Consider the following 24,601-nt stretch of genomic DNA (forward strand, 5'->3'; position numbering starts at 1 on the left):
AACCCCTGGGGCTAAGGGCCAATCCCCAGGTGTAAGTCAAAAAGGCCCAATGGAATGGCGTGACCGGTATGTGGGAGGACGTCCGATTCTGTCCATTACCTTGGATGGGATCCCCACTTCTGCACTGTTGGATACTGGTTCACAGGTAACCACCATTCCCTATGTGTTGTACCGCCGATTCTGGTGTTGAAGAACTCACCCGACCTGATCCTAACCTTACCGTATATGCTGTAAACGGGTTGCCGGTAGAGCAGATAGGATTTAAAGAAGTAGCCATAAAGGTGGGGAGGGTGGAGCTTAGGGATCAGGGATTGATTGTTGTCAAAACTGATGGCTGCCCCCTTTCAAGACCTCCTGGTTTTTTCAACCCAAGAAAGGCAAGAAGTCGGGTCCTCCATTCAAATGGGGTGAAAAAGAAGAAAGTTCTTTCAGACAAATGAAGTGGGCTCTGACGGGGAAAGAAATTCTAGCTTATCTAGACTACAACTTACCCTTTGTGCTAAACACGGAGACAGCAACGTGGGATTAGGAGCAGTGTTGTCACAGGTCCAGAATGGGAGAGAGCGAGTAATTTCCTACGCTAGCAGGAAGCTTTGGCCTACTGAGAGAAATCCGGAAAATTACAGCTCTTTCAAGTTGGAGTTCCTGGCCATGGTGTGGGCTATCACTGAGAGGTTCAAGCACTATCTAGCAGCCACTAAGTTCACTGTCTTCACTGACAACAATCCCCTTACCCATCTAGCTACAGCAAAGTTGGGCGCATTAGAACAACGCTGGGCAGCTTGGTTATCCAAATATGACTTTACCATCAAGTAAAGAGCTGGATCTAAGAACACAAATGCAGATGCACTGTCAAGAATGCCCCATTTGCAAAAAGAGGGAGAAGACATAGATGAGCTAGAAGAAATAGAGTTGCCTGCCTTCCATCACAAGAGAACATGCCAATGTCAACAAACTGGTTCCAGACCAAAAGAGGCAAACTTGAAACCCTTATCACATTTTAGTTGGAAAGAGACACAGGACAGTGATCCTGCGGTCAGCTTAATCAAGACACTGGTAAGCCAAATCGATTCTCGTCTTGCACCAGAGGCTCCACAAGAAGCCCAACATCTGTGGAAGAACAGGAATAAGTTGTTTATCCACTGGGGAACACTCTGTAGACGAGCCATCAGTCCAAAAACTCACGAGATGAGGTGGCAAGTGATAATACCAAAAAGAGACTTCCCAATAGTGTTAGAAGCGTACCACAACAATGCCGGACACTTCGGTTGGAAGAAACTTGAGATGTTACTCCGTGAAAGATTCTACTGGGTTGGAATGAGATCTTTGATTGAAAACTGGTGTAGAAATTGTGGTCCATGTGCTTTGAGAAGAAAAGACAGAGATAGTACCACTGCAGCCTATTGTTACCAAACAACCTCTAGAACTAGTCGCCTTAGGCCATGTGAAGTTAACACCGAGTGCCAAAGGTTATACTTATGCCCTTACCATTGTAGACCACTATTCAAGATTCCTTGTAGTAATACCAGTCAAGGATTTAACAGCACAAACAGCAGCAAAAGCGTTTCAAGCCTACTTTTGCAAACCTCATGGTTATCCAGAGCAAGTAATTGCAGATCAAGGACCAGCGTTTTAAGCAGAAGTTTTTCAAGAGTTCTGTAATATGTATGGTTGTAAAAAGGTTCGTACTACATCCTATCATCCTCAAGGAAATGGAATGTGTGAGAAAATGAATCAGATCATCATTGACATGCTAAAGACCCTACCACTGGAAGATAGGAACAAATGGCCAGAAAAATTGCTTGACCTAGTTGATATGTATAACATCCCTGTAGGGTCTATGAACTTCACCCCAGCTTATCTTATGCGAGCAAGACCAGTAAGATTACCCGTCGACTTAGATATAGAAGTCCTATAAACCCTGAAGACCATACACATAGTGATTGGAATACAGCTCGTCAAGCGCAATACAAGAAGGTTCAAGAATGTGTTGAAAGGAATTTAGACCAAAGTAGGGAAAAACAAGAAAGAGATTACAACAAAAAAGAAAAAGCTGTACCATTGACACCTGGAGAAAGGGTACTAAAAAGAAAAAGAAGACTTCACAAACTTGATGATCAATGGGAAGAAGAACCTTACATTGTCCAAACATCTAACTTTGACAACAAAAAAGTCTGTACTATTAGCAAAGATGAAGGAAAAACATCAACAGCTGTTTCTAGAGACAATTTAAATGCCCAGAACAGTTAGCGCCAAAAGAAAGTACAGAAAGAATTGTAAATCTACCTCAACCTGAACCAAAGAAGAAAATGATCCATACTGTATTAGGAGATTTCCCAGAAGATTGACCGCAAAACAATGGAGCCATAGTCATACCTTGTATCGCCTTTCCACAAGTACCAGAAGAACCTTTACCAAGACAAGAACTTGTACCAGTACAAGAACCAGAAGAAATCTCAGGGGAAGTTGAACCAGAACGTTCTGCAAACACTGACCTTGTCAATCCTACAGTAAGGGTAAGAACACGTAGATACTTACCAAGTCAACCTACCATACCAAGTGTAGTACAAAACACAGACAACATTAACACAGCAAAGTTGCGTAGGTCAAACAGAAGCAACATTGGTCATCCCCCATCCAGATTAGGAGAGTGGGAATACTACTAAAGATTGTCATTAAATGCATATTAACTGTATGTAAAATATAAATAATGTATATTAAGCATGTTGACCCTACAGAGACTGACCTGTATGGACTTTTGGGTCACTAACAACTGTTCATAACGTTTGTTTAAGAACTGTGCCTCCCTTTGGGAAGAATCCAGGTTTTTCCAAATCCTTTGTTTTTATGGACCTAAGCCACAGGACTGGACTTAAGCCACAGGACTGGCGTGGGCACAAAAACATTTGTATATAGTTGCACATGTTGTGCTTTTCATTGGGATTACCCAGGAACTGAACTTTTGTTCCCAACACCCTAAAAGGAGAGCCGTAACTCACAGCGAGGGTCTGCAGCGGAGCAGGCTGAGACCCCTATCACCATCATAACCGGTGATGTGCTCCCTAGGACAGTCCCAACAGGGAACAGTCACCAGGACGTTGGGAGAGGTCCACCGGATAGTGGCCTCAGAGACTGTGGGTGGTGGGAAGGAAAGTGTACGGGGTACTAACGTGTTGCAAATGTATATATGTTATTTATTGCCATTTTAAAAATATATATTTTGCATATTTTCTTGCTTTGCAGCCCGCGGACATGCTGGTCTTAACCAAGGGGGAATGCAGCACCCTGGAGTATGCTACCCCAGTGGTCGGCAGGATCCTAAGGCTTTCTAGAACACCCTCTGCTGACAACCCACACCTCCCACACAGGTAGGGGCACATTCACTGAGAACTGGGCGCAGCATGTAGATGGTTAACAGTGGTCAGATGTGAGTACCAATCCCTTAGCTGTTGGCCTGGGGAAGGGATGTGGCTTGTGGGAAGCAACAGGTATTGCTAGGCAGAGTTGGCAGAGAGGAAAAACGACAGTTGAAAGGAGTCATTAAGTGAAAGGGGTGTAAGGATTGTGAGGAGACCCCGAAGGGCGACTAGGAGGTAGTAGCCTGAGGGTAGACAGATCCCAGGTACTATGCACGACGGGGTACTGGACCCCAGAGTAGACGACAGCTCCAGGCGGTCTGCTGATCCAGTCGTGTGTGGTGACTTCCAAGGTACCAGACCACCCATAGGCTCAAGGACACAGCCTCATATATAGGACCCGGGAGAGGGCACCGAGAAGTAGCCTACCCCACAAGGGACCATGAGGCCTGTCATACTGAGCCTGGAAAGAAAAGGAGAGGAGTGCTGCAGGTCACTGACAGCTTCAGGCAAGGGGATCAGCTCTGCATGTGCACGGAGGGCTCAACTGGGTCTCAAGTCAGCACCGGGACAAAGGAAAGTCAGTTGACCAGCCGTACCACACTGCACTTGCAACATCCAGTGAGTAAATACCGGTTAAACTGCAAGAACGGTGTTGTGTGTATTACTGGCGCACCACAAGGCGCAGCACACCTACATGGGACTTGAGCCCCTACTGGCAGAGGGCACGAACACACTTGCTGCTATACCATCTGTCCCTAAAACCACAGCAGCGGCGGGACATCTTATTACCGCAACCCGCCAGTGGCGTCACGAGTGACATATAAAATAACCCTGTTACCGAGCACCCCCAGGTCACGGAACCTGGCACGACCACCTGCGACAGTGATCCCCGTTATCCACCACCCGCAACGAGTATACCCAGGACCTGGGGCGTGGCGCTCTACAGATACCATTCTTCACTTTTATCTAATCTCCTAATAACTTTATTTACTATATGGTTTCCCAATGGATGGTTATATTCTTTATCTGTTTGGGCAATAATTTGGCCATTAGTGGCTAAGATCTCTCTAGTAGTCATAATTTATGGATAGGAACCACAGAAGATGCATTGATCCACCGCACCTTGCTTCTGGCGTTCAATCACTTGACTGTCCATGATGAATGCTCCATAGTTGGAGCCTAATTGGCTACTTACCCTTGTTGACTTTCCTAATTTTTTGTTCCTGTTTGGAAACATATTGTATTTTGGTATCATTTAGCCTATATCAGAGGCATATAGACATTTCTTTATAGCGAGGCTACCATAGCTGTGTTACTGTTGTTGTGCTTAGGTTCCACCTCTCCTTATGCTTCTTGCTTGTATGGTGGATCCTGCTCCTTTGTGTTTTCATGTAGAGTTTATTTTTTCCCAAGCTCCGCAGTTAGTTTCTCATCTGGAACATGCACTTTGTATTATTAGTTTTTTGCTTATATGAATTGGAGTATATGCCCTTAGTACATACATTTATGATGCTTTGAGTACATTGTCACTTCCCCTTTATTTGAGACTATCCATTTAATTAAGACTATTCCTTTATCCTTCATTTACAGGGATTTTCTTTCTTATGGTATATATTAATATAGGGTCTTTTTTTTCTATACACCTGGTGTCTTGTATTACATACTGTATAAAAACGGCAACATACGTACCAGAATCACTGACGTGTGAAGATGGCCTTAGGGGTACTTTGCACGTTGTGACATCGCTACTGCGATATTGTCGGGGTCAAATCGAAAGTGACGTACATCCGGAGCCGGTAACGACGTCGCAACGTGTAAAGCCTAGGAGAGAAGATGAACGAGCGTGAAACAGTCAAAAATCAGTGATCTGTGTCACGTCGTTCATTTTCATAATGTCGGTGCCTCCGCAGGTACGATGTTGTTTGTTGCTCCTGCAGCTCAACACATCGCTGTGTGTAAACCCGCAGGAGCGACAAACATCTCCTTACCTGCATCCGTCGTCCACCAGCAATGCGGAAGGGAGAAGGTGGGCAGGATGTTTACTTCCCGCTCATATCCGCCCCTCCGCTTCTATTGGCCGGACGATTAGTGACGTCGCCGACCAGGTAAGTGCGTGTGAAGCTGCCATAGCGATAATGTTCGCTACGGCAGCTATCACAAGATATCGCATGTGCGACGGGGGCGGGTGCTATCGCGCTCGGCATCGCTATCATCGGCTAGCAATGTCGCAGCGTGGAAAGTACCCCTAAGTGAGATAGGCGCCCTTATCCAAACTTGTGCAGACTTCTCTTCCTAGGTAGAGCACATGTGCATAGCCTTACCGCTGTCTAGTGACTGGTTCATATATTTCCTCTTATCCTCTATCACTACATAGTCTTTGAGCATGCTCAGCTGGTGCTTTGAATGTCAAATATTATGTGCGATGGATTGGAGCTGTTTTTCAGTAATTAGGCAATTGGGTGGGACATTAATCAATGTTTATCTTACATTTGTATGATGAATTATTTATATATACACTGTTAATTGTTATTATTACCTTATAGGTATCAGTTAAATGTAATCACTATTTATCATGTTATGTGCTACTTCACGCTAGGTTGTTATAGCCATACAGTGTTCAGATATTAAATGATGAATATTAATTGATGTATTACTATATAATTATGATGCCCTTGTTACCACTATAAATATGTGCACTTTACACCCTTTTCCTTGCCTGAGAAAGGATCTTTATTTTATTTAACCAAAACTACACCTCATATGGGTTAATAAATTCCACTAATTTTGGAAATATGTTCCCAAGTTCTATCTATTTTTGGCTTCTATTGGAGCCAGTGTATCGGTGATTGGAGACATTTACACATATGAATCATATACCATATTTTTTGTTTATAAGACGCACCCCATATTTAAAGGAGGAAAATAGGAAAAAAAATAATTTTTAATGTTAAAATGAGAGTCCGTCTAATAATCCTAGTATGTCTTATATTAGCTCATTGGGACTGGTGGCTCAGGAGGGTCACAGGAGGCAAGGCTCAGAGGAGGGGGTGTCGCTGCTCAGGAGTCAGTGGACGGAGGGTCAGCGATACTGTGGGTTCGGGGGTGTTGTGGTGGCGGGCGCCATTGATTTGCTGGCGGGCTGCAGGCTCCATTGAATTGCTGGTGGACTTCGCTGGTGGACTTCAAGAGAATGGCCACGAAGGTGGCGCATGCACAGATTGGCCTCCGTGGTCATTTTCTTGAAGTCTGTCACGTCATCCGCTGGCGGTTCACTACGACACGCTGAGCCAGCAGTAACGCCAACCCTCCATTCTGTGACCCTCCTGACCCATTTTACTGCAGTGATACTCCCTCCTCCAAGCCCTTAGTATCGCCGACCCTATCTCCTGTGACCCGACTCCACCACCGCCACCCCAGTAAGCCCTATCTAGATTATTAGTAGAGTTGAGCCACCCCCCTAGAGTTCGAGTTTGGTTCGGTTCGTCGAACGGAGGCTCCGTTCGACGGACCGCTCGCCGAACCACTTGAACCCCATTGAAAACAATGACAGGCAAACACGAACACATAAAAACACATTATACATATACACATACAGTTAATAAACATTGCCATAATACTTACAGGTCCCTGCGATGCATCCTGCACTCTGTCTCCCGCCGCTTTTCCTTCCGATAATCGCTGCGTCCTCCCGGTAACCAGCACTGATGATAGGACCTATCGTGACGTCAAAATAGCATGTGACCAGTTACGTGCCTATTATCTCATTGGCTACAGACTGGTCACATGGCTAGACGTCATGCTAGGTCCTGTCAGTGCATCTCTCTGGTAAGCGGTGCTCATTTGAGCATGTCCTTTTACCAGCGAGATGCTCTGGCAAATGGTCGGCTTCCCCGTCCATGCATGTCAGCGCTCTTTACAGAGTCAGCCCACATGCAAGGACTGGCTGCCACAGCCGATGAATAGCGGCACCGGGAACGGGAATCACGTGATCGGAGCACCGTTGGTATGGTAACCCGCCTGTCAGTGGTGACGTCACCGCTTACAGCACGCAGCTTCTACTCACTCACTGAGTGAATAGACTGCACGGGAGCAGCAGCGTTCTTCCTCCCATGCAGTGCTGTCTGATGTAGCAGAGCTGCATGGGTTGAAGGAGAAAGAAGACAAAACTAGGATCGTGGAGGGCTGACAGGGAGTAATAAACATGGAGTCTCAAAGTGTGTCTGTGTATTTATTTCTATTAAAGTATTTTTTCTCTGTGTGGTGTCTTTTTTTTTAACCCTTTATTGGAGATTCTTAATGGCCGGGTCAAAGTTGCCTGACATAAAGAATCTCTGGCTTAATACTAGCTAGTAAAACAAAGCTAGTAATAACTCATTATTACCCAGCAAGCCACCCAGCTTAAGGGCTGCTGGTAGAGTTGGATACAGCGCCAGATGATGGCGCTTCTATGAAAGCGCCATTTTCTGGGGTGGCTGCGGACTGCAATTCGCAGCAGAGGGGCCCAGAAAGCTCGGGCTAACCTGTGCTGCGGATTCCAATCCCCAGCTGCCTAGTTGTACCCGGCTGGATACAAAAATGGGGCAAAGACCACGCCGTTTTTTTTTTTAATTATTTCATGAAATTCATGAAATAATTAAAAAAAGGGCTTCCCTATATTTTTAGTTCCCAGCCGGGTACAAATAGGCAGCTGGGGGTTGGGGGCAGCCATACCTGTCTGCTGTACCTGGCTAGCATACAAAAATATGGCGAAGCTCACGTCATTTTTTTTTTTTTTTAGTTTTTTGGCAAAAAAAAAAAAAAATGCTTCCCTGGATTTTCCATTGCCAGTGAAGGTAACACCAAGCAGTGGGGGTTAGCAGCCAGTAGCTGCTTGGATTACCCATAGCTAGCAATACAAAAAATGTAGCGGGAGCCCATATATTTTTTTTTAATTATTTATTTAAATAACTAAAAAAAAAATGGGCTTCCCTATATTTTGATTGCCTGACATCACAGTACTGTAAAAATAAATCATTAAAAAAAATGACGTAGCACTCCACGGTATTTTTGATTCTCAGATAAAGCAGACAGCTACGGGTTGCCACCCCCATCTGCCTTGCGTTACCTTGGTTGGCAATCAAAATACAGAGAAGCCCATTAATTTTTTTTATTTAAAAAAAATAGTTAAAAAAAAATAAAATGATGTGCAGTTCCCCCATTTTTGATAGCCAGCTAGGGTAAAGCAGACGGCTGTAGCCTGAAAACCACAGCTGACAGCTTTACCGTGGTTGGTGATCCAATGCAGAGGTCACCCCAGGCTCTTTTTTATAATTATTTTTATAAATAATAATAATTACAAAAAACGTAGGGTCCCCCCCAAATTGGATCACCAGCCAAGGTAAAGTGGACAGCTGTGGTCTGGTATTCTCAGGGTGGGAAGGTCCATAGTTATTGGCCCTTCACAGCCTAAAAATAGCAGGCCGCAGGCGCCCCAGAAGTGGCGCATCCACTAGATGCTCCAATCCTGGCGCTTCACCCCAGCTAATCCCGTGCCCTGGTGCAGTGGCAAACAGGGTAATAAATGGGGTTGATACTAGCTGTAAGGTCACCTGACATCAAGCCCAGCAGTTTGTGATGTCATGGCGACTATCAGATACCTGACATCACAAACTGTCAGTACTAACAAAAAAAATAGGCAAAAAATTATTTGAAAAAACACTCCCCAAAACATTCCCTCTTTCACCAATTTATTGTAAGGAAAAAAAAGGGGGGTCCCACGACGACTCTGGACCGTCTAGAATATGGGGGGACATGCTCAGGGAATGTATGCCCCATTTTCTAGAAGTTCAGGCCCTCCATGTGAGGAGTGTGGGTGCAATGAATCTGCACCCACTCTCCCCGGGTCCACAGCAGCAGAGTCCATGTCGTAATTGTTGCTTCCAAAGCTGCAATGCCCTGCTCATGAGGTAAGGGCATGCCTAATCAGGAGAACTATTCTACATTTTCAAATATTGGTATTTGCTGATATTATTGCTATTCCACCTACTATATATTGGGGACAGGATCTTGGAGATAGAATACCCCTTTAAGTCCAGTTATCCAGCTGAATGAATACTAAACAACAGAGCTCGCTATTTACACATGTTATTTTGCGGCGTATGACGGACTCTCATGTTTGGTATTCGTTCAGCAGGGCAACAGAAATAGCAAATACCTCCATGCGGAAATGTAGTGTAGATCTCCTGATTAACTTTGTTCCTTACCTCATGAGCAGGGCAATGCAGTTGCTTACAGATGCATGGTTACCACCATTCATGGAGACAGTGGGTTGTTCTTGGTCGTAACTGTTGCTACCAAAGCTGCAATGCCCTGCTCATGAGGTAAGGGCATGCCTAATCAGGAGAACTATACTAAATTTGCTAATAAAGGTATGTCCTAATATTATTACTATTCCACCTACTATATAATGGGGATAGGATCTTTGAGATGGAATACCCCTTTAAGTTCAGTTATCCAGCTGAATGAATACTAAACAACAGAGCTTGCTATTTAGACATGTTTTCTTGTGGCGTATAATGGACTCTCATGTTTGGTAGTCGTTCAGCAGGACAATTATAAAATCAAATACCTCCATTTGGAAATGTAGTATAGCTCTCCTGATCAACTATGTTCCTTACCTCATGAGCAGGGCATTGCAGTAGCTTACAGATGCATGGTTACCGCCACTCACTGTGTCTGAACACAGGAACTTGAGCTGACAGCCGCTCTGTGCATGCGTCAGTGTCTATTGTGAAGGAGGGGGCCGCGGGGGTCAACGCTGCACAGGTACTGTGGGACACTGGGGAACACCGGTGGGGTTATAGGGGGTGACCTGGCAGGGCCTGGGGAGGAGTTTTCTGTCACATGTGTCATGGCACATGCGACTAAAATCAGAGGAGTAGGGTGAATGCGGCCGGCGCGCTACTGTGCGCGCGGCCATCTTAGATTTCCGGGAGAGGGCCCGGGGGGACAACACTTTGGCGACACCAGGGGATTGGAGGGGACCGGGGAGGAGATTTATCTCCCATCTGACATGTTTGTTTATGCCAGATGGGAGATAAATAATTTTTTACCGGCACTGTCATTTACTGTAACGTGATCATCGGTATACGGTGATCACATGAACGGGGACCGGAAAAACCGGCCTGAATCATGATCTCCAAGGTATCAGCTACCCCCTGAAACCCTGGAGATTTTCTGACACTGGGGGGCGCTATTCACTTATTTCTGCCTGCTGTTTATAAACGGCAGATCAGAATAAGGCTACATTCAAACGACGGATCTGTTTTTGCGGTCCGCAAAAAAAACGGTCCATTTTTTTCACAGATGCATCAGTGTGGCATCCGTTTCCATTCCGTCTGTATACGGTCTGTTTGTCATCCGTGTGCCTTTCGTTTCTTTGCGTACCGCAAAAAAACAGGAGGGAAAATACATACATTTACCCAGGATCCATAGCTTCAACCTACATGAGGTGGTCACATGTTCACTCCAGTGCCATTTTCTACTGCTTTTCACAGCGTAGAGCGTTCTGGTGATTTTCTTTTGCTTGTACACTTCATATCAGTCTTTTCTGTCATTATAATGTCAGAAAGACACATAATGTCCCACTCTCCTGCATTTTATAATTTTGCACTCTTTGGTGCCTTTCATGTGGCATTAAGGGGTGCTTAGCCTTGTATTTAACAAAAAAAATAAATACATTTAAAAAAAAAATGACATGGGGTTCCCCCAATTTTTTATAGCAAGCTAGGGTAAAGTAGACAGCTGCAGCCTGCAGACCACAGCTGGCAGCTTCACCTTGGCTGGTAATCCAAAACTGAGGGCACCCCACGCTGTTATTTTAAATGAAATAATTTAAAAAAAAACACGTGGGGGTCCCCCCAAAATTTTATCACCAGCCAAGGTAAAGCGGACAGCTGGAGTCTGATATTCTCAGACTAGGGAGGTCCTTGGTTATTGGACTCTCCCCAGCCTAAAAATAGCAGGCCACAGCCACCCCAGAAGTGGCGCATCCATTAGATGCGTCAATCCTGGTGCTTCGCTCCAGCTCATCCCGTTGCCCTGGTGCAGTGGCAAACGGGTTAATATATAGGGTTAATACCAGATGTGTAATGTCACCTGGCATCAAGCCCTGGGGTTCGTGATGTCAGGCGTCTATCAGATACCCAACATCACCAACGCAGTCAGTAATAAAAAAAAAAAATAGACAAACACATTTCACCAATTTATTAGAAAGATAAACAAATCCAAGTCTGGTGTAATCCAAGGGGGTCCCATGACGATGCATACCATAGTCAATGTCCCAATCAATGAACAACAGAATGTTCCCCATTGGCTGGGAGAGCAATGCAGTGACCTGAGCTAACATCAATAGGTCAGCTCAGGTCACTGCAGGGGATAACGAGTGCTGCTGTCAGGAGGTTAGCGAGGTACATTACCTGCAGTGATCACTGCGCTCCTGACAGCAGAGCTGTCACTGAGTTTAATGACCGCCGCCTTCACAAACCAAGTATCGCGGGAGCCTGTGACATCACCACTAGTGACAGTCTCGGGTCGACAGCAAGAGGAGATGTGACAAGCGGCGGCCATGGAGGACAGTGACAGCACTGACGTCAGGAGGGCATGACTTCATTACCGCAGGTAAGGAACTTTACTAATCTCCTGATGGCAGCGCTTGTCATCCCCGCAGCTGCTGTCATGGCAGTGTGGGCAGCTGCGGACACCGTACAGTGCGGGCAGCTGCGGACACACTACAGTGCGGGCATATGCTGACACTGCAGTGTGGGCAGCTGCGGACACCTTACAGTGCGGGCAGCTGCGGACACTGCTGAGCGGGCAGCTGCGGACACACTACAGTGCGGGCATATGCTGACACTGCAGTGCGGGCAGCTGCGGACACCGTACAGTGCGGGCAGTTGCAGAAACTGCTGAGCGGGCAGCCGCGGGGCTGGGGCTGGAGCGGGACACAGACTGCAGCGGCATCCGAGGGAAGTCACATGGAAGTGCTTCTGTGTGACTTTCGGGGATTTTTGCACATGTAGCTAGGGTACACATCGGGTTACTAAGCAAAGTGCTTTGCTTGGATACCTGATGTTTACCCTTGTTACCAGCTTACCGCAGGCTGCCAGTGATGGCTCCCTGCACACATAGCTGTGAAAAGCCACACTTTTGGTGATCGAACCTTTCTCGAACGTAACTCGAACTGCCGAACTTTTAGCAAATCGTTCGAGTTCGTCGAACGACTCGAACACCCCCCCAAAATCACTTGAACGTGAAATTGGCGAACCTCGAACATCCCTCATCTCTAATTAATAGATGAGATTGAAGCAGCTCTACAGCAATGGGTCAAGTCTCTCCACCGAATTCATTAAAAGTATCTGCATTTTATTTGTCTGAAATGCTACTCAGGTCCTTGACTGGAGTAGCATTTCTGTTGAGGCCTAGGGGGACGCACGCCACAGAGAAGATGTGATAAAATAAATACTTTTAACTAGATTTTTTCTAAATACTGTTATTTCGCAAAAATGTGGGCTTTATCTAGTGCACTCTGAAAGCTAGGATGGCTTGCACAGTAATAGTTGGCAGTTGAAATCTTTAAAATCCTGGAATAAAGAAGAGGACAAGGAGTATACAGTAGAAAATAGACAAAAACATTATTGAGATAATATTAAATAATTAAAACATGGGATGACAGTGATCAAGGATAAGGAGGAAAGGGGACAGAAGTAAAAACCACTCTGCTCTAATTGCTGTTAGAAACAACAGACCAAATGTATAACATCAATGAGTGGTTGGGCAATAATAAGCTTAATGGTACATAGATGTTAGTTAACCCCTTCACGACCGGCCGATTTTTCGCTTTCCGTTTTTTTTTCGCCATTCTTCTTACGAGAGACGTAACTTTTTTATTTTTCATTCAATATGGTCATGTGAGGGCTCATTTTTTGCGGAACAAGCTGCACTTTTAAATGAAACCATAAGTTTTACCATATAGTGTACTGGAAAACAGCAAAAAATTCCAAATGCAGAAAAATTGCAAAAAAAGTCTGAGAGCACTATTGTTTTTGAGATATTTTATTCACTGTGTTCACTATATGGTAAAACTGATGTGTCGGTGTGATGCCTCAGGTCAGTGCAAGTTCGTAAACACCAAACATGTGTAGATGTACTTTTATATAAGGGGTTAAAAAAAAATCGGAAATTTGTCCGAAAAAAGTGGCACACGTTTTACGCCATATTCCGTGACCCGTAGTGTTCTCATTTTTTGGGATCTATGGCTCAGTGATGGCTTATTTTTTGTGTCTCGAGCTGACGTTTTTAACGGTACCATTTTTGCGCAGATGCTATATTTTGATTGCCTGTTATTGCATTTTGCGCAAAATTTCTGGCGACAAAAAAACGTAATTTTGGCTTTTCAAATTTTTTTTGCCGCTACGCCGTTTACTGATCAGGTTAATTGATTTTATTTTTTGATAGATCAGGCATTTCTAAACACGGTGATATCAAATGTATGTATATTTTTTATACCCATTAATTTTCAATGGTGCGAAAGGGGGGTGATTTGAACTTTTAAGTTTTTTTTTAATTTTTTAAATCTTTTTTTTTACTTTTTTTTTAATTTTACTAGTCCCCCTAGGGGACTACATGGATCATCAATCAGATCGCTCTGCCATATCTGCTGATCACAGCTATACAGCAGATATAACAGCAGATACGCTCATTTTCTGCTTCATTCGGCTCCGGGCCGAGTGAAATTGAAAGTAATTCATGTGAGCTACAGGAGTCATCACATGACCCTGTGCTACCATGACAACCACTGGAAGTCACGTGATCACGTCACGTGACTTTCAGTATCGGCCGGTAAGTAAATGTTTATCGCCGATGCAGTTATAATGGCGCTGTCACATATTGACAGCGTCATTTAAGGGGTTAAATGGCACGAGCAGATAACGATTCTGCTCGTGCCTGTCAGGCACACATCTCAGCTGTGAAAATCAGCTGAGATGTGCGCCGATCGAGGCATGCTGCCGGCGGCAGACCGCAGGCAGTAACACTATGACCGCTAGGACATAATATTACTGCCTGCGGTCGTTAAGGGGTTAAAGCCTTAGCACAATACTGTTGTGGAAATGAAAATAAAAAATAAATTTCAAATGAAGAAAATCTATAGGTTATACGCTTACCATGCCACAATGTGTGCCAGTAGGAAAAGCAATAATATTAACAAGATAAAGCACCTCAGAATATCAAAATTAATAACCCAATCCACGTGTAGTAAAATTAACCCCATAGGTAGAGCCCCTGGTGTGGTGGAGTCCTGTAAACCCAACCGCTGTAGTGACCCCCCTACTGTGACCCGACCCTGGGCCAGTCCCCATTGGGGAGGGCAACCCACTGTGACTGTATTTATGTATGAGTGGAAACCGATACCGACCTTCCTTGGACTCAGGATAAGTACTACTCCATAATTGGGGGTGCAGTACCCTGTGGCGCCTGAAGCCTCAGGGGTGCCACATTCCCTGGTGGCAAATGGCAGCACTCCGGGGCTGCAACATTTTACAGTGATCACCGCATTTTGTTATGAATTAAACCAAACATTATTTCTCTCCTTTATGGGAGGCACAGCATCTTGAACGTTTCAAACAGTTAACTCCTTACAGTTCTTAGCTAACATCATTTACATTTTCACACACGGTCTATACATTCTGTACATGGTATCAACATTACGGTATTTACATTAGTTAGCAGAGCATAATTACACATTATTTAGATTTGGTACATGGTATCAACATTATTTACATTTGTCAACAGAGCATTATCACATCTTCATTAAGGAAAAAACGGTCATTTACTTACGACGTTTGAGTCCAGAATGCCACCGGTTGGTGCACCACTTTGGCAGATGTCCCGAAGGACCAAAAAGGTTGCAATAATTCTGGAAGGCTGCACAATAGGTGCAATTATTTACAGGTACAGTTCTGACCACACAATGTCCAGTGACCCGGTTTTCCATCATTTCAAACAGGGAACATTTTTAAACACAATTTTCTGTGAGCATGGGAATTCCTGGCCGGCGGGTCTCAGGAAATTCTCCCTTGGGGTTTGCGTAGACTTGTGGCTATACACCTTTTTACAGGGGCCTTGGGGAACTACGGGCACTTGCTTTGGTGGTGCTAATGCTGCAGCTGCCGCCTCCGGACGACACAGACCCACGTCCAGGGCATGCCAGTCCTGCTCTCCTTTTTGCTGGGTATAGATGACTCCATCATGGGAGTACAAGTTTCTACCAGGATGACCTCTGGGGAGATGGCTTCCACATCTCGCAGGGTCACAAACACCTCCATACCCAGTTCCGGTTCAGCGATGAACCCCCTGGCCTTATTTAGGTCAAACTTGGTCACAGCACCTTTGTGGAGCTCCCCCCGGGGCCAATGGACGGGCCCGTTGGAGACACTCCTTGTTTGCCAGGCTCCTCCTTTCCACCTCTGCCAGTTGAGCCAAAAAGCTTAAAAAAAAAAAAATGTGGGCTTCGCTATATTTTTGTATGCTAGCCAGGTACAGCAGGCAGCTACGGGCTTCCCTCAACCCTTGCCCTCAACTGCCTATTTGTACCCGGCTTGGAACCAAAAATATAGGGAAGCTTTTTTTTAATTATTTCATGAAATAATTAAAAAGAAAACAAAAAAAACGCTCAATTTTTTGTGTCCAGCCAGGTACAACTAGGCAGCTGGGGTCTGGAATCCGCAGCGCAGAGTGGCCCAAGCTTTCTGGTCCCCCCCCTGCTGTGAATTGCAGTCCGCAGCATCACCAGAAAATGGCGCTTTCGTAGAAGAGCCATCTTCTGCGCTGTAGCCAACTCTGCCAGCGGTTCTGGTGCCGGGTAGCACGCTGGGTAATAAGGAGTTAATACCAGCTTTGTTTTAGCAGCTGGTATTAAGCCTGAGATTCTTAATGTCAGGCCAAGTTTGACCTGGCTATTAACAATCTCCATTAAAGAGTTAAAAAAAGATAACACACAGAGAAAAAATACTTTATTAGAAATAAATACACAGATACACTTAGGGACTCCATCTTCATTACAACCTCTCACCCCTCCATGATCCTGGTCTTCTTCAACCTGGCGCTGGCAGGTGTCTTGGGGCAGCACGGTGTCCTCCGATCAGCTGTTCTCCCCTTCTGTTGTGACTGCGCGCGCTCCCGCGGTCATAAGAGAGCAGAAGAAAGGGTGGCCTGGTGTCCTCTTCTGCAGCTGATCACTATGATCAGCTGTTCTCCAGTCCTGTTGTGACCGCGCACGCTCCCGCAGTCACAAAGAGAGCTGAACAAGCGAGGGCACATACGCCACCCTCTCAGCCACAAGAATATAATGACAGGGGGTAACATGGGCTTCAGAAATATGGCGCCGGAGATAAGCGCTATGCACAGGCGCCAACTCTGACGTCATATTACTTAATTAGCATAGAGTCAGAGAGAGAGGGAGGAACAACAGGCAGGGGATCGGGAATCCATATGAATACCCACCTGGTTATTATCTGCTGTGGTGAAACTGTCACTCAAAAAGCTGACAAATTTTTAAACTTCACTTTCTTGGATATGAAAGCCGAAACATCTAAGCTGACCACTAATGGTACGAAGATAATCAGCCTGATAGTGCCAGTATAGCACCGGCTTTGCCTTATATATGAAAATCCTGATGATTGGTTCTCTTTAACAAAAAAGAGACAGTTGCTAAGATATGTGTAACAATGTATATAGGAATATGAACATGCATTACTGCTATGAAAAACATGAAAATAATTGAGATCCTTAGCACACAAAAATGGGCAGCTTTATGTGAGCCCAACAGCCAACGCCAAGGCGACCTCTTAATTTTAGGTCCCTAACAAACTAATGCCTCTCTTTGGGTTAAAACAATAAAATTTATAGGTGGACAGGAACCTGCTGATGAAGAATTAAAATTGCCTAAAGCTGAGGAGCAGAGTGCTCAATCAGAATGCTTAACCCTGTAACCTAATAAAAAGACTGATGGCACATCTTAACACTCTAATGTGAACAGGTGCAAACTGAATAGGAGATGAATATAGAAATATGAATATGCATTACTGCTTTGAAAAACATGAAAAAACTTGAGATAGCACAGAAAAATGGCCAGTTTTATGTGAGCCCAACAGCCAATATCAAGGCAACCTCTAAATTGTTGGGTCCCTAACAAACTAATGCCTCTCCTTGGGTTAAAAAAAACTATAATTTTTGTGTGGATAGTAACTAGATTAAGTGTGATTGTTGTCAGTCACAAACTATCGTATATTTTTTCAGTACATATCTGAAAATGTAATTGATCTTATTGGTTGGGTAAAATGGACAGTTTTTAAGCATTAGGCTTAATATATCTAAAATTATATAGCTTCAGTCCATTTTGATACTAAGTTATTTTAAATATTTAATTGAAGTAAGTACATCATAACTGCAAATTGGTATAGAAAAAAAGCTTTTGAAAATTGCTAGCAGCAATTATGTGAGATGCTGATCACGTGTGGGAGAAAAGAAAAACAAAACACAAAATGATTACATTTGATCCCTTTACTGTTTGTTCTGAACAACTTGTTCTAAATTATTGGGCTTTTTTTTCTTCTTAAATATAATAACAATAATGGTGACAAAAATAAAATCCAGTGTTATTTATTTCAAAATGAGTCCAAGAGATTATAACGTAGCACTCTAAGCAGTAACAAAGTCATATGTAAATAAATTAATGTCATTGAGCCCAAGAACAGTGCTGACAAGACTGGCTTCTATTAGAGGTCACCAAGGAAGAAGAAAATGTTCTTTAAGATTTTTACTACTTGACCCAAATTTAGCACAAACAGTCTGAGTGGTCCAGAAACGTTTTACAGGAATGTTCTGCAGCTGAGACGAAATAGAAACTTTTATCGTAACTTGGAAATGCTTTGAAGTATTATAACAAAAACAGCACATTCCTGCAATCGAGAAGAGAAAAATATATTTGTGAACTTGACATTATATAAAAGTTCAGAAATGGTCAAAGAAAAAAACTTTGATGCTGAAATAGGGTACGTGAAAGGTCCCACCTGAAGTTAGTTAATTCATTAATAATTTTATTTATGTAGTGCCAACACATCACTTTAGAATTGAGGGGGACATGTACAGACAATAGAGACAAGTGATGAGCGAGTATGCTTGTTACTACTCGGTACTCGCACGAGTATCACTGTACTCGGGCTACTCGGCGGGTACCGCGTAATCTCGTGATACTCGTGCTGTACTCGTGGTCTTCATCCCTGCATGTTGGCGCTCTTTTGAGAGCCAGCCCTCATGCAGGGATTTGCTGGCAGACCACTGCAATGCCACAGCCCTGTTAGTTGTGGAATTGCAGTGATTGGCCGGCCCGCACAGCGTGACCGAGCCTTTATACCGGCGGGCGCGCTGTGCTCTGCACACAGCCATCCAGACAGTCAGTGCAGGGAGAGTGTTGCTGCTTCAGGGAAAGGTTTGCGGCCCTTTATAGTTATTTCCGTAACAGGGCTGCAAACAGTGTGACCAGAAGTCCTTCTCAGGAGTATTGTAGTTGTATACAGGCAGGCAGGGTATAGCCAGGTCGGAGTACAGGAGAAGAGTCCTTCTCAGGACTATTGTTGCTGTATACAGGTGTGGCGCCCCTGACCTGGTCAGGCACCACTGAGTACTGCACCCATGCTGGGGACAGTACAATACAGGTAATCCAGAAGGCTGACAGGGGTGTGGAACACAGGCGCATAGTGATCAGGTCTCACACATGTACCCATGAGAGGACCCCTGGGGATCCCAGGAGGGGGCAAGCCTTCACCTTCACTGGAATAGTGGAGGGGGTAGAGCCTCCATCTCCTCTCAAGGGGTGTGGTGGAGAGTCTGGTTGCTAGGTGGCGTAGGCAAGAACAGGAGAGGAGGAGCAGTGAGCCAGTTCAGTGTAGAGTCCAGGGAGCTCAAGTGAGGAGCAGATCCCTGGAGCTGTGCAATCTGACAGCGTCCGCGCAGTGGCTACAGACGGGGGAGAACGGTCAACTAGGAGTGCTGCCTGAAAGCCAGCTTCAGCTAGAGAGTGCAACGGAGTGGGAAGTAAGGAGACTGCTAGAGAGCACCAGGCCCAACCGGGCGGCAGATCCCGAAGCGAGGATAGATCCACCTTTCCCTGCTAAACCTGCCGGTGTGGGGCTCTCAAAGCCCACACCACAACACCACAAAAGCCGCAGCCACGTAACCGCAGTGAGGGCCCATAGGTCACAGGAGGCAAGCAGCTGGAGTGGCCTGGTCCGGGGGACAAGCACACGGCAAACAACAAGGGGAGAGAGGCTGCAGCATCTTCCCTGGGTGACCCCCCATAGGGACTCAAAGTCGGGGTCACCCCAAACCACCAAGGGCTAAGGAAGGCGAGTCAGTAGTCACCCTCATAAAGTCAGCCTGAAGGATGCCTGGTTCCTACCTGGTTCATCTCAGCTACGCCCGGGTTACTCACCCTGCCACCTGAAGTGAGTAAAAACCCTGAAAGACATCCTGCCTGTGTGGTCATTCTGCGCCTTGTGGTACTACAAACCTACACTGGGCCCTGGGGCTTGCCTCACTCTCAGGAGGCTATTCCAACTAACTGCACACACCATCAGCCCCAGGCGTCCCCTAACCTGCAGTGGCGGTCCCCACTGACCGCAATACTGAGAGTGGCGTCACGATCAAAACCGAAGATTCCCTACCTGTGACCAGCACCAGCTACGTGGAGTCCCTGAAGGTATGCACCGATACAACACCTGTGGGGCTTCACATCTGGCGTCACGAACAGGATAAGGACTAGACCTGTTCAGACAGGTGACCATGTGCCTGGGCGGTCCGCTTGAAAAATTGGAAGCGCCGCCATATTGCCACCATGAAAAGCGCGCTGAAAAACAACAGCAGCCCGCGCTGGAAGAAGTTACCGCCCACGAAGAGGTGTGGCTACCCAGAGATCCTCTGCAGAGTCCTGACCTCGCTGATGAAGAGAGCGGAAGCGTCCAGAGACGGCGGAGCAGGAGAGAAGCCAGCAGCTTGCTAGAGAAAATGGAGTCCAGACGCGGATACCCAGAACCAGGCACTGCTGCCTGGTGGTGCCGGGAGCTTGCCATCTTCTGCGACCAGCTGGAGGCCAGGATTGTGCGACAGCTCAGGGAAGAACGCACGGAGCTCCTGGAGATGGCTGCGGCGGTGCGGACCTACGAGGAGGGAGCCGCGCGACGCATGCCAGACCGAGCGGCGACGACGCAGACCCCGATGCTGCCACAGATGGGTGAGTCGAGTGATGCCCCGGCCAGCGCAAGTGCCCCGACCCCTGCTGCCACGCCCGCGGTCCCAGAAGAGGCGCCCGGCGCGGCGCCACCGAACCAGGCCGCAGCCACGCTAGATGCGGCCCGCCAAATCCAGGCCGCCGCAGCCATGCCCCGCCTGGCCCGCAAAGGTCCGACTACCACTGCGATACTGATCCGTGCCGCAGGTGTGACACTGACCCAGGCTGCCACCCTGCTGAGCCCAGTCCGCCAAGACCCCACCGCAGCAGCGACGCTCGTCCGCGCCGCAAGTGAGATGCTGAACCAGGCCGCAACCCCGCCAGGTGCGGCCCGCCAAGCTCCGATCGCTGCAGCGACGTCCAGCCCAGCCTGCACAGAGCCCCCTGCAACAGCGACACTGATCCAGGCCGCCGCCATGCCAGGCGCGGCCCGCCAAGACCAGGCCGCCGCCATACAGGGCGCGGCCCGCCAAGAGATTGGATCACTATTTTCCCCGGCCTGCAAGGCCAGAGCAGACACCGCTCCCCAGTCCAAAGAGGTCCCTGCTAGGAAGACCCTGATAGGAGAGGACCCCGAATACTGGAAGCTGAAGGCTGACCTAGAGGCCCAGTTCCCACAAGAGATGGTGGATCGGTATCTGCTCCCTCCGCATACCCCCAAGGAGATTCAGGCAACCCCTGCAGCCGCGCCAGAGAGTCCACCGCCCAGACCAGCTGAAGAAAGCCCATCCCCAGCACTGCCACAACCAGAGTGCAGCGAAGAACTAAGGGGGAGAGGAGGCCAGGAAGCTGAGGAGCTGACTCCAGTGCCACCAGCAGTGGACCCATACCCAGAGCCAGAGATGCTGCCCTATTCTCGCTGGGATGAGGAAGACCTGACCCCGTCTGCTGACGAAGATCAGCCCAAAGACCTCACTTGGGAGCCCGCAGGCATGAACCCAGCCCGCAAGACACGGCGCAGCAGAACAAAGTATCCTCCAACACCACAGTCTCCAGAGCAGAGAGAAGTCACAGCCAGAGACCTGCAAGAAAAACGAGCCCTGAGAAGATCCAAAGCCCAGGTCAGAGGACCCCTTTGCAGAGGAGTAGTGGAGGACTTCAATTTGAAAAGCGGATACGGCTTTATTGTAGCAAGAGGAATAAAAGAGGGCATATTTGTGAATCGGAGAGATGTTCAAGCCCACCTGCCCAGAGGACATTCAGGCAGAAATTTGAAAATTGGAGACGCAGTACAGTTCACCTTGCATCAAGGAGAAAGGGGCTACTATGCCTTAGACGTAGCACCATGTCCCAAAGAAGAAAGAAAAGACAGAGATACAGAAACAGATGCAGCAAAGGAAACAGATGAAGATCAAGAAAGAAAAGACAAAGAGCCTACAGATGAAACTACCTCAGAGGATGACAAGGAGCAAGAAAACAGCAGGTGCCGTAGCCCAATAGGCCAAAGCCCTGGTAAAGAGGAGTAAAGTAAAGAAAGAAGTACCGAAAGTTTGACCAGTTTGACAAGTTGAAAAGTTTGCAACGTTATTGTTTAAGCATGTGCCCACAAAAACTATTGTGAGAAATAAACCTTAAGGCTATGAACTGGCTATAGCCACAAACTCTCGCAGTGTAAATAGTTACACCAGAGGGCACCACCACCACCAGAGTCAGCCTGTTTAGGGGCTTGGCTCGTCTGCAACCAGGAGGAGCCCGTCCGTATATAGGGCCTTGGCTCACCTGCGACCAGAGAGCATGCCTGTTTATGGGGCCTGGCTCTCCACCACAAAGAGGGTACCTGGTCAGCACCAACTGTGGAGGCCGCCTCTGCATCCTGCCAGAAGAGGCTGAAGGCGCGGATCCACCAGGCCAGGTATACCCTGAAACCACCAGCCCATGTAAGCCGCCTCTACATCCTGCCAGAAGTGGCTGAAGCCGCGGCCAACGTGAGAGGGTTTTGGGTGGGTTAACGGACTTGTGGGTGGAGGGTGGTGATGTCTGACACCTGGTGCTTTTAAAAATGTTTTACATGTTTTAATGTTTTATGCATTTTAAAATGTTGTCTTGCAGCCCGAGGACGTGCTGGTGATAACTAAGGGGGAATGTGGCGCCCCTGACCTGGTCAGGCACCACTGAGTACTGCACCCATGCTGGGGACAGTACAATACAGGTAATCCAGAAGGCTGACAGGGGTGTGGAACACAGGCGCATAGTGATCAGGTCTCACACATGTACCCATGAGAGGACCCCTGGGGATCCCAGGAGGGGGCAAGCCTTCACCTTCACTGGAATAGTGGAGGGGGTAGAGCCTCCATCTCCTCTCAAGGGGTGTGGTGGAGAGTCTGGTTGCTAGGTGGCGTAGGCAAGAACAGGAGAGGAGGAGCAGTGAGCCAGTTCAGTGTAGAGTCCAGGGAGCTCAAGTGAGGAGCAGATCCCTGGAGCTGTGCAATCTGACAGCGTCCGCGCAGTGGCTACAGACGGGGGAGAACGGTCAACTAGGAGTGCTGCCTGAAAGCCAGCTTCAGCTAGAGAGTGCAACGGAGTGGGAAGTAAGGAGACTGCTAGAGAGCACCAGGCCCAACCGGGCGGCAGATCCCGAAGCGAGGATAGATCCACCTTTCCCTGCTAAACCTGCCGGTGTGGGGCTCTCAAAGCCCACACCACAACACCACAAAAGCCGCAGCCACGTAACCGCAGTGAGGGCCCATAGGTCACAGGAGGCAAGCAGCTGGAGTGGCCTGGTCCGGGGGACAAGCACACGGCAAACAACAAGGGGAGAGAGGCTGCAGCATCTTCCCTGGGTGACCCCCCATAGGGACTCAAAGTCGGGGTCACCCCAAACCACCAAGGGCTAAGGAAGGCGAGTCAGTAGTCACCCTCATAAAGTCAGCCTGAAGGATGCCTGGTTCCTACCTGGTTCATCTCAGCTATGCCCGGGTTACTCACCCTGCCACCTGAAGTGAGTAAAAACCCTGAAAGACATCCTGCCTGTGTGGTCATTCTGCGCCTTGTGGTACTACAAACCTACACTGGGCCCTGGGGCTTGCCTCACTCTCAGGAGGCTATTCCAACTAACTGCACACACCATCAGCCCCAGGCGTCCCCTAACCTGCAGTGGCGGTCCCCACTGACCGCAATACTGAGAGTGGCGTCACGATCAAAACCGAAGATTCCCTACCTGTGACCAGCACCAGCTACGTGGAGTCCCTGAAGGTATGCACCGATACAACACCTGTGGGGCTTCACACAGGCAGGGCAGGCAGGGTATAGCCAGGTCAGAATACAGGCTAGTGACCAGAAGAGTCCTTGTCAGGACTATTGTAGCAGTATACAGGCAGGCAGGCAGGGTATATAGCCATTTCTAGTGGTGACCGTAAACCAGCCTTCATCATATCTGGGGCTGGTGTACACAGTCTAAAACAGTCCTGATAGTGTCAGACTTCTCAGTAATTGTCGCTCCTAAAAACCTGTTAGGTTCTTAGTGCGTCCGTGCTTGCATTTAAAAAACCGCACGTGTGTGCCTGTCGGTGGCAGCGTACAGGTGCACTTGTGTGTGTTTTACACAAACTAGTATATAACGCACAAGTCTAGTGAATAATACACATCAGCAGTGTCTGATAGTGTCAGACTTCTCAGTAATTGTCGCTCCTAAAAAGCTGTTAGGTTCTTAGTGCGTCCGTGCTTGCATTTAAAAACCGCACGTGTGTGCCTGTCGGGGGCAGCGTACAGGTGCACTTGTGTGCGTTTTGCACAAACTAGTATATAACGCACAAGTCTAGTGAATAATACACATCAGCAGTGTCTGATAGTGTCAAACTTCTCAGTAATGGTCGCTCCTAAAAACCTGTTAGCTTCTTAGTGCGTCCGTGCTTGCATTTAAAAAACCGCACGTGTGTGCCTGTCGGTGGCAGCGTACAGGTGCACTTGTGTGTGTTTTGCA

This window comes from Anomaloglossus baeobatrachus, chromosome 1 (assembly GCF_048569485.1).
Source record: "Anomaloglossus baeobatrachus isolate aAnoBae1 chromosome 1, aAnoBae1.hap1, whole genome shotgun sequence".
Lineage (NCBI taxonomy): Eukaryota > Metazoa > Chordata > Amphibia > Anura > Aromobatidae > Anomaloglossus > Anomaloglossus baeobatrachus.